Source organism: Papio anubis, chromosome 2, assembly GCF_008728515.1.
Source record: "Papio anubis isolate 15944 chromosome 2, Panubis1.0, whole genome shotgun sequence".
Classification (NCBI taxonomy): domain Eukaryota; kingdom Metazoa; phylum Chordata; class Mammalia; order Primates; family Cercopithecidae; genus Papio; species Papio anubis.
Genome location: NC_044977.1, coordinates 100,673,966 through 100,686,130, shown reverse-complemented (window position 1 = coordinate 100,686,130; position 12,165 = coordinate 100,673,966). Strand labels below are relative to the sequence as shown.

The following is a 12,165-nucleotide window of genomic DNA, read 5'->3' as shown; positions in this document are numbered from 1 at the left end:
CTCACTCTCAGATAATTATACCTTTTCTTAATTCACTGAGAAAAGCATTCAGAAACAAACTGCTTTATCTTTGCACTACTGAACCTGCTTCTCTGTCTTCCCCCTTCAAGGCAGATAACTAGATGTTACAATGGGTAGTGATGACCAATCTGTGAGTAGATGCAGTAATTTCCTGTGTTTCAGGGTCTCAGAGGGAGGGATAAGACTTTCACTGTGAGCTATTCCTTCTTAACCTTCACAGACTATCAACCTTCTCATTACTCTCTTTACCATGATTTTAGTTAAACAATGATATCATTTTCAGTCATGTTTCCACTGCTTTTAATTTGCCTGCTAAATGGATGATAATGTAAAGTATGACATGTCTTTTCAAACAAAATGGGGTCCCAGAGGCACAGAATTTATAAATGTAAAAAGAACTTTTAAATGTAGATGAATACATGTTATAAATAAATGTATATACCTTGATTATGGCAGTTTGAGCTATTGTCACAATATCATGAACATGAAGACAATTCTGAGTGATTACAAGCACATTCCTGTCAGCATTTCCCTCCAGCAGCACTATTAGGAAGAGTGTAGTGATCATGCCACAAACAGCATCTGTTCTCCCCAGGAAAGGTTCCTTCCCATGTCATGGCTGATTTGTGTCTTAAGTTCTAAAGTCAGAGTGTCAAGCCAAAAACCTATAGAGAATGACTTTGAAAATCCTTTGATTAGTCATAAATAACTATACATCTCTTAAAATGTCCAGAGCTAGCCCTGGTCATGTTATGGGAAGACATACCCTATATCTTTACACAGCTGTGCCTGGGAGGTACTTGAGGGACTTGATGATTTGTGACTTGCTTTCTTTTACTTCCTTAATTTTTTGAGTCTTAATTTTATGAGATGAAAGCAGACTACAAGCCAAGAAAACTGATGAGACTGACATAAAGCTTCCCCTGTAACCCCTCCCCATTTGCTGGTCGTTCTGACAGATGGCCCTGGGAAGCCCACAGCCACCAAGACTCTAGTATTCTGTGAGGTTTAATAGATAGAAGTTATATCCACTTGTTCATTTTTCCTAACAATGTTCTTAGATTAGAAACATGCTAGGTTACCTTCTCCTTTCTCCTACCCTGGATTTGAGTACCTGAGAAAACATGTTTTCTTCTGCATTTCAATGATAACTCTCATAAATTCTTTGTATTGGTGTTTCCGAAAGTGTGACAGGAGACTGCTGCTGGTAGACCAGATGAATGTGGGTGATGCACAGCTGAACATTTTTTGATATTAATAGCTATATTTTTGTTTTAATGTATATTGGAAAAAATTTAACAAACATATCTATCCTAATACTTCATGGATATAAATGCTTAGAATTAGTCAAAATGATGATATTCAAGATATCTAGGTGAAATGAAAAGAGATATTAAGAAAATTAGTAATAAAGTTGATATATACATTTGGCAAAAATGGTGAAATGGTTGCCTGCAGACTTGCAAATGGGAAAGTGTGTGCTCAATGAACAGAGCCATCAGACACAGAGTTTCTTAAATGGCAAAGGATGTGGAAACTTTTGGAGACAGTTCTATAAAACAAGAGACAACTCAGCATGCTCCATATGGAAAGATTTTCTTCTCCGGCCCTCGAGTTCCCTCACTGATAAATACAGCTGCTGGTGATACTGAGACAGGGTAGGTAATATTTTACTGTTCTCATGCAGTTCTGTCTCATAAAAAATTGGTAGGAATCATTCAAGTCTTTCACCTTTCGAGTTAGAGAACCACATAATAATAATTGAATTCCATCAGTCAGTCAGTCAGCAATCACTTCAAAGCACCTCTGAGTGTTAAGCACTGGGCCAGGTGCTGGGATTAGAGGGGTGAGAAGGCCATACATTGCAGGGGTGTAAGCCTGGAAGTGACTTATATTAGCATTCCTGAAAGATCATTCTGGATGTCCCTGTGACTGGACAGGCAGCAGAACTGGAATGGACCAGAGAAGAGCTGATTGCAATAAGAGATGATGGCAGCTTGAACCGGGATAGTGATAGTGGCAATGGGGAGGAACAGGCAGATTCAAAAGATATTTCAGGATAGATCCAATGGGCTCTGGTGACTGGTTGGACATCGTGGGTGAGAGAAACAGAGGAATCACCAGAATGCTAGGTTTCTGCTTTCAGAAGCCCCATGGAAGGTGATACCAGGTCCTCAGACTTCACACATCATATTGCTGGGGATCACAGCCTTGCACTCTAGAAGTATTGCAGTTTGTGGCTGGCATGTCAGTCCCTCCTCAAGGGTGCAAGTTGTGCCTTATCCTTTTGGTATGAGGTCAAGCATGCGAAAGGCCTTTGATCAGTGTTGACTAAAAGACTAGTCGAGAACTTCAGGTGTATGAACACATGGGAAATTAACTCATGATGTAGAGCAGTCCTTCTGCCTTATTTTAAATTTTATTTTAAAACTGTCATATTGAGGGTGAGCGTGGTGGCTCACACCTATAATCCTAGCACTTTGGGAAGTTAAGATGGGTGGATCACCTGAGGTCAGCAGTTTGAGACTAGCCTGACCAACATGGTAAAACCCCATCTCTACTAAAAATACAAAAATTAGCTGGGCATAGTGGCATGTGCCTGTAATCCCAGCTACTTGGGAGGCTAAGGCAGGAGAATTGCTTGAGCCCAGGAGGCGGAGGTTGCAGTGAGCTGAGATCGTGCCATTGCACTCCAGCCTGGGCAACAAAAGAGAGACTGTCTTTAAAAAAAAAAAAAAAAAAAAATTGAGACCAGACTCTTATAACTCTGCCACTCCCAAGACGTGCTCATAAACACAACATAGTCCTACCTTTCTGCCTCAGGGACATAAGGAAAGGCAGAGCTGGGATCAGAGTAGCAGCTTGAGGTACATTTAAGGATAGCAGAGGGACACTAAAGCCAGGAATCACACACACACACACACACACACACACACACACGCGCGCGCGCGCTATTAAAAGAAATATGATACACATCTAAGTACGTATAGGTATAGATATAAATATTGACAGATATGTAGGTATTGCTATATCTATAGTTTTAGTATATATATATACACACACAATCTTTATACAAATATATAAATGTCTATATATATATCTAAAGCTTTAGAACATACAAGTATGCATATATAGATATATAGATATCTATAGCTATATTTGTGTATCTAAAGCTATATCTCTATATATCTAGATATCTATAGGTATAAATACAGATAGAAATACATATATAGATATAAATACAGACAGATATAAATACATATATAGATATCTATACATATTTGCATTTATAGATATCTATATATGCATTTATGTCTGTATATCTGTATTTATATCTATATATATCTAGACATCTATAGATATAAATACAGATAGACATAAATACATATCTATATGTATACACAGACATCTATAGATATAAATACAGAGGGATATAAATACATGTATAGATATCTATAAATGTGGATATGTAGATACAGAGAGCCCGTACTTTTGGCTGGCTCTGTGTGGAAATCGGTGGCCTTTTTCTGAGTGGCCCCCTATGAGGTGTCTTCAAGAGATTTTTAGGGAGCGGACGTGCTCAGGTGAGAGTGGAGCTCTAGAAAGAAAACAGATTTGTGAAGAAGAACCCCCTTTGGGGATTCCCAGAAATGAAGGGACACAGAAGATCTACTTGTATGTGGGTTGAGTCTTGTGAAATAGGATTTCATTGGTTCAGAACAGCATTAGAGCTGGAGACCAGAGTTAGGAAATTGGCCAGCTCCAGGTATTAGAAATTCAATAGGCTGGAAAGGGCATACCTAGAATGACAGCTCTAGATGAAGTGTTGTAGAGAAGAAACTCTACATTTTTTACCTTTACCTGAGGGGCTTACACTAGTCCAAGGAACCAGAGAAATATTAAAGAGTGTGCATTTGACAGAACTTAAGAGTCATAAGGCAGAAACCTTGCCAGAAAGAAATCTGTGATGCCCAGGAAGGGTTTCCACCCTCTGCTGTGATACTGAGACAGTACAAAAGTGGGGCTGTGCTATGGGGACAGCGATCAGGTGTGGGCCATTGAGCCTGGTCCATACCATGTCAGGCCCACTCAGGTAGTCCCTATCCTGCTCCTTCCTAATTTCCACTTTGGATTTTTAACTTTATTTTTAGTTTTTATTTCCATAGGTTTTTAGGGAACAGGTGGTGGTTGGTTACATGAATTAGTTTTTTAGTGGTGATTTCTGAGATTTTGGTGCACCTGTCACCTGAGCAGTATACACTGTACCCCATGTCTTTTATCCCTCACCCCACCTCCCACCTTTCCCTCCGAGTCCCCAAAGTCCACTGTATTATTCTTATGCCTTTGCATCCTCATAGCTTAGCTCCCAGTTGTAAGTCAGAAGATGTGATGTTTGGGTTTTTTATTCCTGAATTACTTCACTTAGAATAATGGTCTCCAATTCCATCCAGGTTGCTGTGATTGCCATTTTCAAAAGATACATGTGCAGGTGTGCTACAAGGGTATATTGTGTGATGCTGAAGTTTGGGTTTCTATTGATTCCATCACCCAATTAGTAAACATAGTACCTGATGGGAAGTTTTTCGACCCTTGCCCCCTCCCTCCTATCCCCCTTTTGGAGTCCCCAGTGTCCCATCTTCATGTCCATACTTAATGTTTAGCTCCCACTTACTAGCGACAACATGCCATATTTGGTTTTCTGTTTCTGCCTTAATTTGCTTAGAATAATGGCCTCCAGCTGCATCCAGGTTGCTGCAAAGGAAGTGATTTAATTCCTTTTTTATGGCTGAATAGGATTCTGTGGTATATATATACCACATTTACTTTATCCAGTCCACCACTGATGGGCACTAGATTGATTGCTATTCTTTGCTATTACCTAATTTGCACGTTTGGTGTGTCTTGTGTTCACAGCTCCTGCATGTTGTAGACTCCTGTCTTTCTAACTCACTCCTGTAACTCACAGTACCTGGCAGAGTGCTGTGAGAAAGTCAATTCTAAGTCAATATTTGTTAAATGTATGAAATAACTCATGTATATGTCTCAGGCCTAGATATGCCATCAGGCATTATTTCTGCAGTTAATTAGGTCCATTCTCTGCCTTTATTGACTTGTGTCACTTGTTCCAAGGTAAAAGTGTATGCACAAAATTAATAAGCCAAAACAATCATAGTTTTCACAATAATACAGATGAAAGTATTGAAACATGGAAAATAAATTTCATATTCAGATGATTTGAAACAATGCAATTTGATTTCATTGGCACAAAATTGAAATATTTAATAATGGAAGTATTAGCTGTGTTGCTCCTCATGGATAACAGCCTTCCTTTTAGCATGCCAGTTGTATTGGAACCTTGTCATGCCCATCTTTTGAGTATCTTGTCTATAATGTATTTTGCAACACCATATATATAATACCATGTAATACTTTGCAAATCTCCTTTGTAACTGGGTCTATAATGTGGAAAATACATTAAATAAAATATGCAAGATATATAATGCATGCACACATATATATGATTAGAAATTGCAAAAAGTCTATTAAGGAGAAAATTCAGGTGCTTTGAGAGTCACAGGGGGATTTAATTTAACCTGAAAGACAGGGGAAGGCTTTCATGGAGAAATGGAGGTGGATGAATGGAATTTAGCTGAGTTAATATTGGTACGAGGAGCTTCCATGAGGAGGGATCATGAGGGAAAGTCTCAAAGAGGAGAAGAATTTGACATTTTCAAAGAAAAGAAAGAAGGTGCACATGGTTAAAGGATCAGATGAACTTGGAGGCATCCAGGCCATGTGAGTTGCTATACAGAAGGTCTGCTATACAGACCCACGGAGAAAAACTGGGGTCTGTGAAAGCATGTTAAGCAGGTGGGTGACCCCATCAAATTTCATTCATGAAAGGTCCTTCTTGCTGTAGTTCAGAGAAGGAAAATTGGAGAAAAGAGGGAAGTTTAGTCCCCAGCTTAGAAGGAGGCTATTGTGGTGGTCCCCAGAGCAGTGAGGTAGTGTTGAACTAGAGGAGTGACAGCAATGATGGATTCCAGATATGTTATATTTAGGGGCTAGAATATGTAGACCTGAATGGACTATGGCAGGTAAGAAGGGGTATAATCAAGAAAATGTCCTGTTTCTGGCTTGAGCAGATGAGTGGTGGAGGGACCATTTACCGAGCCTCAAATGCCTGTGTTCTCACTTCAGGAATCTGTGATTGAGCACCTTCTCTTCCTGGGAGTTTTCATGTTAACTGTTGATCATGCTGCCCTGTAATTATAAAGAATAATACTTACTCCAGAAAATTCTGTATTTGCAGTATTCATCTTCTAACATTTGCACTTACTTTGACCACTGTTAAGACACAAAGTTGTTGAGTTGAATGGAAAACTGCTGTGGATGTGTTCCCTTAAGCAGCTAAATTAAATAGGACATGTTGTGAGAGCTTATTTTTTTAAGAGTCTGGGTCTTGCTCTGTTGCCCTGGCTGGGGTGCAGTGGCACAATCATGGGACCATAGTCTCGAGCTGCTGGGCTCAGGCAATCCTCCCACCTCAGCCTCCAGAGCAGCTATGACTGCAGGTGTGCACTACCATGTCCAGCTAAGTGATCATTGCATGTGTGTGATGGCCTCAGCAAATGCTGGGGGAAATGTCTTTACTTGGAGAAATAACTGATATTGGTTTAGTCTTTGGAGAAGTAACTGATACTGGTTTAGTCGTCAGTGTCACTTGAAGGCAGAGGCAGCCTCTTTTTTGTCAGAATTCTGTACAGCTAATGCATCCAGCCATGGAGAAGGAAGTTTCAAAATTCTGATCAGTTGTCAGAGGACCACTCATGTCCTAGGACTTGGCCATCATCATTCTCCTGTGAGCTACAGAGCAGGCTGTACTCTGACTTTGCATTTGTTTAAATATATGTTTTTAAAAAAAAGTACATGGAGGATCCTTTCTAAAACAGGCCATCCAATGAGGAAGTTATGGGAGGAAAGGGAATAGAAACGCTAACATACGTGAATGCTCCTGGCCTTAGCTCTGGTGTCCTCTCCTCATCAGTGTGCAGTCTTGATTCAGACTCCCTCCATTTCTCACAGACATTGTGATGAGACAAGATTGACTTAACCTCCATGAACCTCAGCTTCTTCTTTTGCATATGCTGGCATTGTGTGCAGAGTGTCTAATGTGGCTCGTGGTCCAGAGCAGACTACAGTGGTTTCTCCAGAGAAACAAAACCACTAGGATGTGTGTATGTGTGTGCAAGACTGACTGATTTTGAGGAGCTGGCTTAGATGATTATGAAAACTGGCATATCAAAATCTGCAGAGTGGTCACAAGGCTTAAGAGCTAGGGAAGAGTTGCACTTCAGTCCAAAGGTGGTCTGCTGGCAGAATTCCCTCTTCTTCAGGGAGGTCAGTCTTTTTCTTAAATCCTTTGATTGGATGAGGCTCATCCACATTATGCAGGATGATCTGCTTTACTCAAAGTCTATAGGTTTAAATGTTAATCTTGTCTAAAAAACACCTTGACGAGAACACCCAGACCTTTCTACCCACATATCTGGGTACTGTGGCCTAGCCAAATTGACGTACAAAATTAACCATCACACAGATTATCTAAAAATGCCTTTGCAGACATGCCCAGCTGTCTTTTGCTGAGTTCAGTGGCCCTCCCAGGTCCTCTGGGGAAGACCCTGGGGTAGACACTTCATGCTCCATAGCACTTGACTCCCATGGTTTTGTCTTTTCTTGGCTCTGAACTTCTCTGCACTTAGAATATTATATGGTACAAGGTAGCATTTCCATATATGTTTATTTAATAAAGGACCACATAAATTATATAGGATCCATTTAAACAAGCAAAATACAGAAATTTCAATAAGTTATGTATTTATTTATTCAGTATGAATTTAAAGCAATGGATAAATTTAGATATAAGCTTCCAGAAAGACTTTTAACATATTTTTAAATGAAGGCCGTTAAACTAATGCTATCCTTTTTTTTTCCAAAATGGTCTTTTCTGTATTAAACTTTAGGGTATTTCTCTGGCTCAGCCAGGCTCTAAGTCCCTGCCTTGTCCTAGTTTTCTCTCCAGGGAAACAGGAGAGTGTGGTAGAAGGAAGAGAGTATATTGCAGTCACTCTGTGATTCCAGAATCAAGAGCCAGCTCAGACACAGGGGTACATGAACTGGAAGACATAGCTGAGGGAGAACAGCACTTCAGCGATATTGGTAATTACAGCAAGACCCCGCGGGACTCCTTACATCACAGTCTCCACATGGCCACTCAACCTCAGGAAGCCTGATGGTTCCCGAACCAGAAAATACACTTATTCCAATCAGCCCCCAAGAGTGATATTGCTAAAAGAACAAGAAGTCAAAAGAATTTCAGGTTCTCTGCAGATTTGCTGCTTATCTTCTCATTTCCTTGTGCCCAGAAAGGACCTAGGTAGTCTTAGGGATGCAGACACTGCGTGATGTTTCCAGCAGGTGCACCACCGAGTCCATCTGCTCCCTGTATGCTTCCTGTTTCCTTGTTCAAAGCTTCTCCTGCCTGCCCTTGCTCTAGGCCTGAGGTTGGGGTAACAGGACTTACTGTCATAGAAGCCAAGACAAATGGATGGGCAGGGGAGGAAGAGAAATAGCAACACAGGATGTTCCCTGCTGGAGTGAGACTTCCAGCAAGGTTGGGGTTGTGATAGCAGCAATGAGAACAGAACTGTATGGGCCAAATGTGGAGACTGCCAGACCCTGCCATTGCTGGCGCCCTTTCCTAGGCATGGTCACTGCAGTGGAGGGATGACCAACTGCTACTTTTTTTTTTTTTTTTTTTTTTTTTGAGACAGAGTCTCGCTCTGTTGCCCAGGCTGGAGTGCAGTGGTGCGATCTCGGCTCACTGCAAACTCCGCCTCCCGGGTTCAAGCGATTCTTCTGCCTCAGCCTCCTGAGTAGCTGGGACTTCAGGTGCCCACCACCACGCCTGGCTAATTTTTTGTATTTTTAGTGGAGATGGGGTTTCCCCATGTTAGCCAGGATGGTCTCAATCTCCTGACCTCGTGATCCGCCCACCTTGGCCTCCCAAAGTGCTGGGATTACAGGCATAACCACTGCGCCTGGCCCCAACTGCTACTTTTTAATGTGGAGGCTCAGGACTTCCTGAGCAGCCCTGCTGAAAAGCAATCTGAGATGGACTTCAAGGGCATACATGTCTTCTGGATAAACAGGGCTGCCTCCTGGAATCAGAAACCCCTCACCTTACTGGGGATGCTATGTGCTAGAGACAGGCTTTATTTCCCCGTGGTTCCATTAAATGGTCACTCTGATGCTATTACTAATGCAATGATAAAACAGTGATTTTATCCCATGCCTGTGATGTATAGGTACTGTGAATGCATACTTTATTTCCACTGCCTCCAACATTTTTACAAAGGAAGCGTTATTGGCCTCATATTACAGACATGGCAACTGAGGTCAGCGAGTTGAAATAACTTGCCAGGTCTTTCTGTTGCCAAAGTCTGTGCTCTCCATGCAGCATTTTCTTAGTAAAGATGATTTTCCTTTCTCCTTTAAGGAATGATGAGCCTAGGGAGAAAATGCTGTCCTGGGAACTCAGAAGAAAGGACAGTGAATAAGAGGGTCCTAGGCAGATGGCCAGCCATTCAAGGGCAAGCCAACGTGGGAGCTGTATATGCAGGCAGAATATCCGGGGTGCCTGAGGGAATGGAGCCAGAAAGAATGCAGCCAGAGGGAATGGAACAGCACTGCTTGTAGATTTCTGGGAAACAAAGCCAGCAGATTTCTGGGAATTTGCTAGACAGCAAGGCCAAGGAGAAAGCATTGCCAAGACTTGAGGAGTTAGGGTCACCAGGAACTCATGGAAAGCTTGCCTCTGAGAGTGGCAGCTGAGGGGACAGCAGAGCTTCCTGTGCCTCCCAGTGACTGGAAGGGAGGAGAAAGAGCAGAGGAGCCCTGGCCACCCCAGCTATTCTAGTAGGAGACAGCCATAGAGGTGTTGGGTAGCAGTAACCATTTCTAAACCCTACAGGCCTATGAAATGAGAGTTCTTTATAGACCTACTTGCTTCCACTTGGTTCCAAGAGCAGAACAGGACAGCCCATCATGAACCAGTGAGGCTTGGTGGCTTCAGAAGTCCATGTAAAGAAAGATGCCTTAAAACAGGGTTGTTTTTAGCCCATGCCTATGTCCTGAATGGTACTACCTAGGTTTTCCTCTAGGGTTTTTATGGTAAAACACCAAAAGCAACGGCAGCAAAAGCCAAAATTGACAAATGGGATCTAATTAAACTAAAGAGCTTCTGCACAGCAAAAGAAACTACCATCAGAGTGAACAGGCAACCTACAGAATGGGAGAAAATTTTTGCCATCTACTCATCTGACAAAGGGCTAATATCCAGAACCTACAAAGAACTCAAACAAATTTACAAGAAAAAAACAAACAACCCCATCAAAAAGTGGGCAAAGGATATGAACAGACACTTCTCAAAAGAAGACATTCATACAGCCAACAGACACATGAAAAAATGCTCATCATCACTGGCCATAAGGGAAATGCAAATCAAAACCACAATGAGATTCCATCTCACACCAGTTAGAATGGCAATCATTAAAAAGTCAGGAAACAACAGGTGCTGGAGAGGATGTGGAGAAATAGGAACACTTTTACACTGTTGGTGGGATTGTAAACTAATTCAACCATTGTGGAAAACAGTATGGCGATTCCTCAAGGATCTAAAACTAGATGTACCATATGACCCAGCCATCCCATTACTGGGGATATACCCAAAGGATTATAAGTCATGCTGCTATAAAGACACATGCACACGTATGTTTATTGCGGCACTATTCACAATAGCAAAGACGTGGAATCAACCCAAATGTCCATCAGTGACAGACTGGATTAAGAAAATGTGGCACATATACACCATGGAATACTATGCAGCCATAAAAAAGGATGAGTTTGTGTCCTTTGTAGGGACATGGATGCAGCTGGAAACCATCATTCTTAGCAAACTATCACAAGAACAGAAAACCAAACACCGCATGTTCTCACTCATAGGTGGGAACTGAACAATGAGATCACTTGGACTCGGGAAGGGGAACATCACACACCGGGGCCTATCATGGGGAGGGGGGAGGGGGGAGGGATTGCATTGGGAGTTATACCTAATGTAAATGATGAGTTGATGGGTGCTGACGAGTTGATGGGTGCAGCACACCAACATGGCACAAGTATACATATGTAACAAACCTGCACGTTATGCACATGTACCCTAGAACTTAAAGTATAATAAAAAAAAAAAAAAAAAAAAAACAGGGTTGTTTTTAGTCGCACCTCATGGCCCACCTCATTCCAGGTGCATTTAGAATGTTTCTACATGCTCTGCTATGCTTTGCATTGGTTCTCCAGCCAGTATGGTTGCTCTAAGCTGCCATACCTCCCCTACCCCTACTACACATTTAAGAGACCTAAGGGATGTCAGAAATATGTTGGGATGCCTGGTCCTGGTTCTAGTTCTGGACTTCTTGTGCCATCCTACTTTCCTTTTACTGTCATCTTGCTCTGAATCTTGCCTCTCTCTGCCTCCTGATGCCAACTTTATCTCATTCTTGCTGTACTTGACCTTGGCCCTGCTCTTCTGTCTCAGAGTTAGTTTTATTTGCATATGCATGAATAACCTGTTTTTCTTTTACATAAAAAAATCAGGGGTGGGTTTAGGACTAGCGGGGTGGCTCCCCCATGTCACTGAGAACCCAATTTGCATATACATGAATAACCTGTTTCTCTTTTACATAAAAAAGTCAGGGGTGGGTTTAGGACTAGCAGGGTGGCTCCCCCATGTCACTGAGAACCCAAGTTCCTATATTTCAGATCTACACAGCCTCTCAAAAACAAATCGTAGATCAAGATGGCAGCTAGAGCTCGAACCAACATGGACAGAGAGCAAGATGGGAGAGATAAGGCAGAATGACAAAATGGTGGCCCTCCTTGCTGAATGAGCTCCCTCTAAGCATCCTATCGCCCACACACCACAGTCACTGATCTCATAGGCTAGGACCTAGTCACATGGCCACACTCAGCTGCAAGTGGTGCTGGGGAGCACAGTCTTCATTCTGGGAATCAATACCTAGAAATCAA

The 12,165-nt window shown here is 41.9% G+C and overlaps 1 protein-coding gene and 1 long non-coding RNA gene across 8 annotated transcripts in view; one reads left to right on the top strand and one right to left on the bottom strand.

The window, feature by feature from the left end:
• The window catches only part of MYRIP (myosin VIIA and Rab interacting protein), a 404,653-nt gene that overhangs the window by 172,515 nt on the left and 219,973 nt on the right, over nucleotides 1-12,165 (top strand). The gene's annotated exons all lie outside the window — the stretch shown is intronic.
• LOC110742592 overlaps nucleotides 4,793-12,165 on the bottom strand; it is a 66,930-nt gene continuing 59,557 nt past the window's right edge. The window contains exon 4 of the long non-coding RNA XR_002520438.2: nucleotides 4,793-6,285. This is a non-coding gene — a long non-coding RNA (uncharacterized LOC110742592). The remainder of the gene's footprint in view (nucleotides 6,286-12,165) is intronic.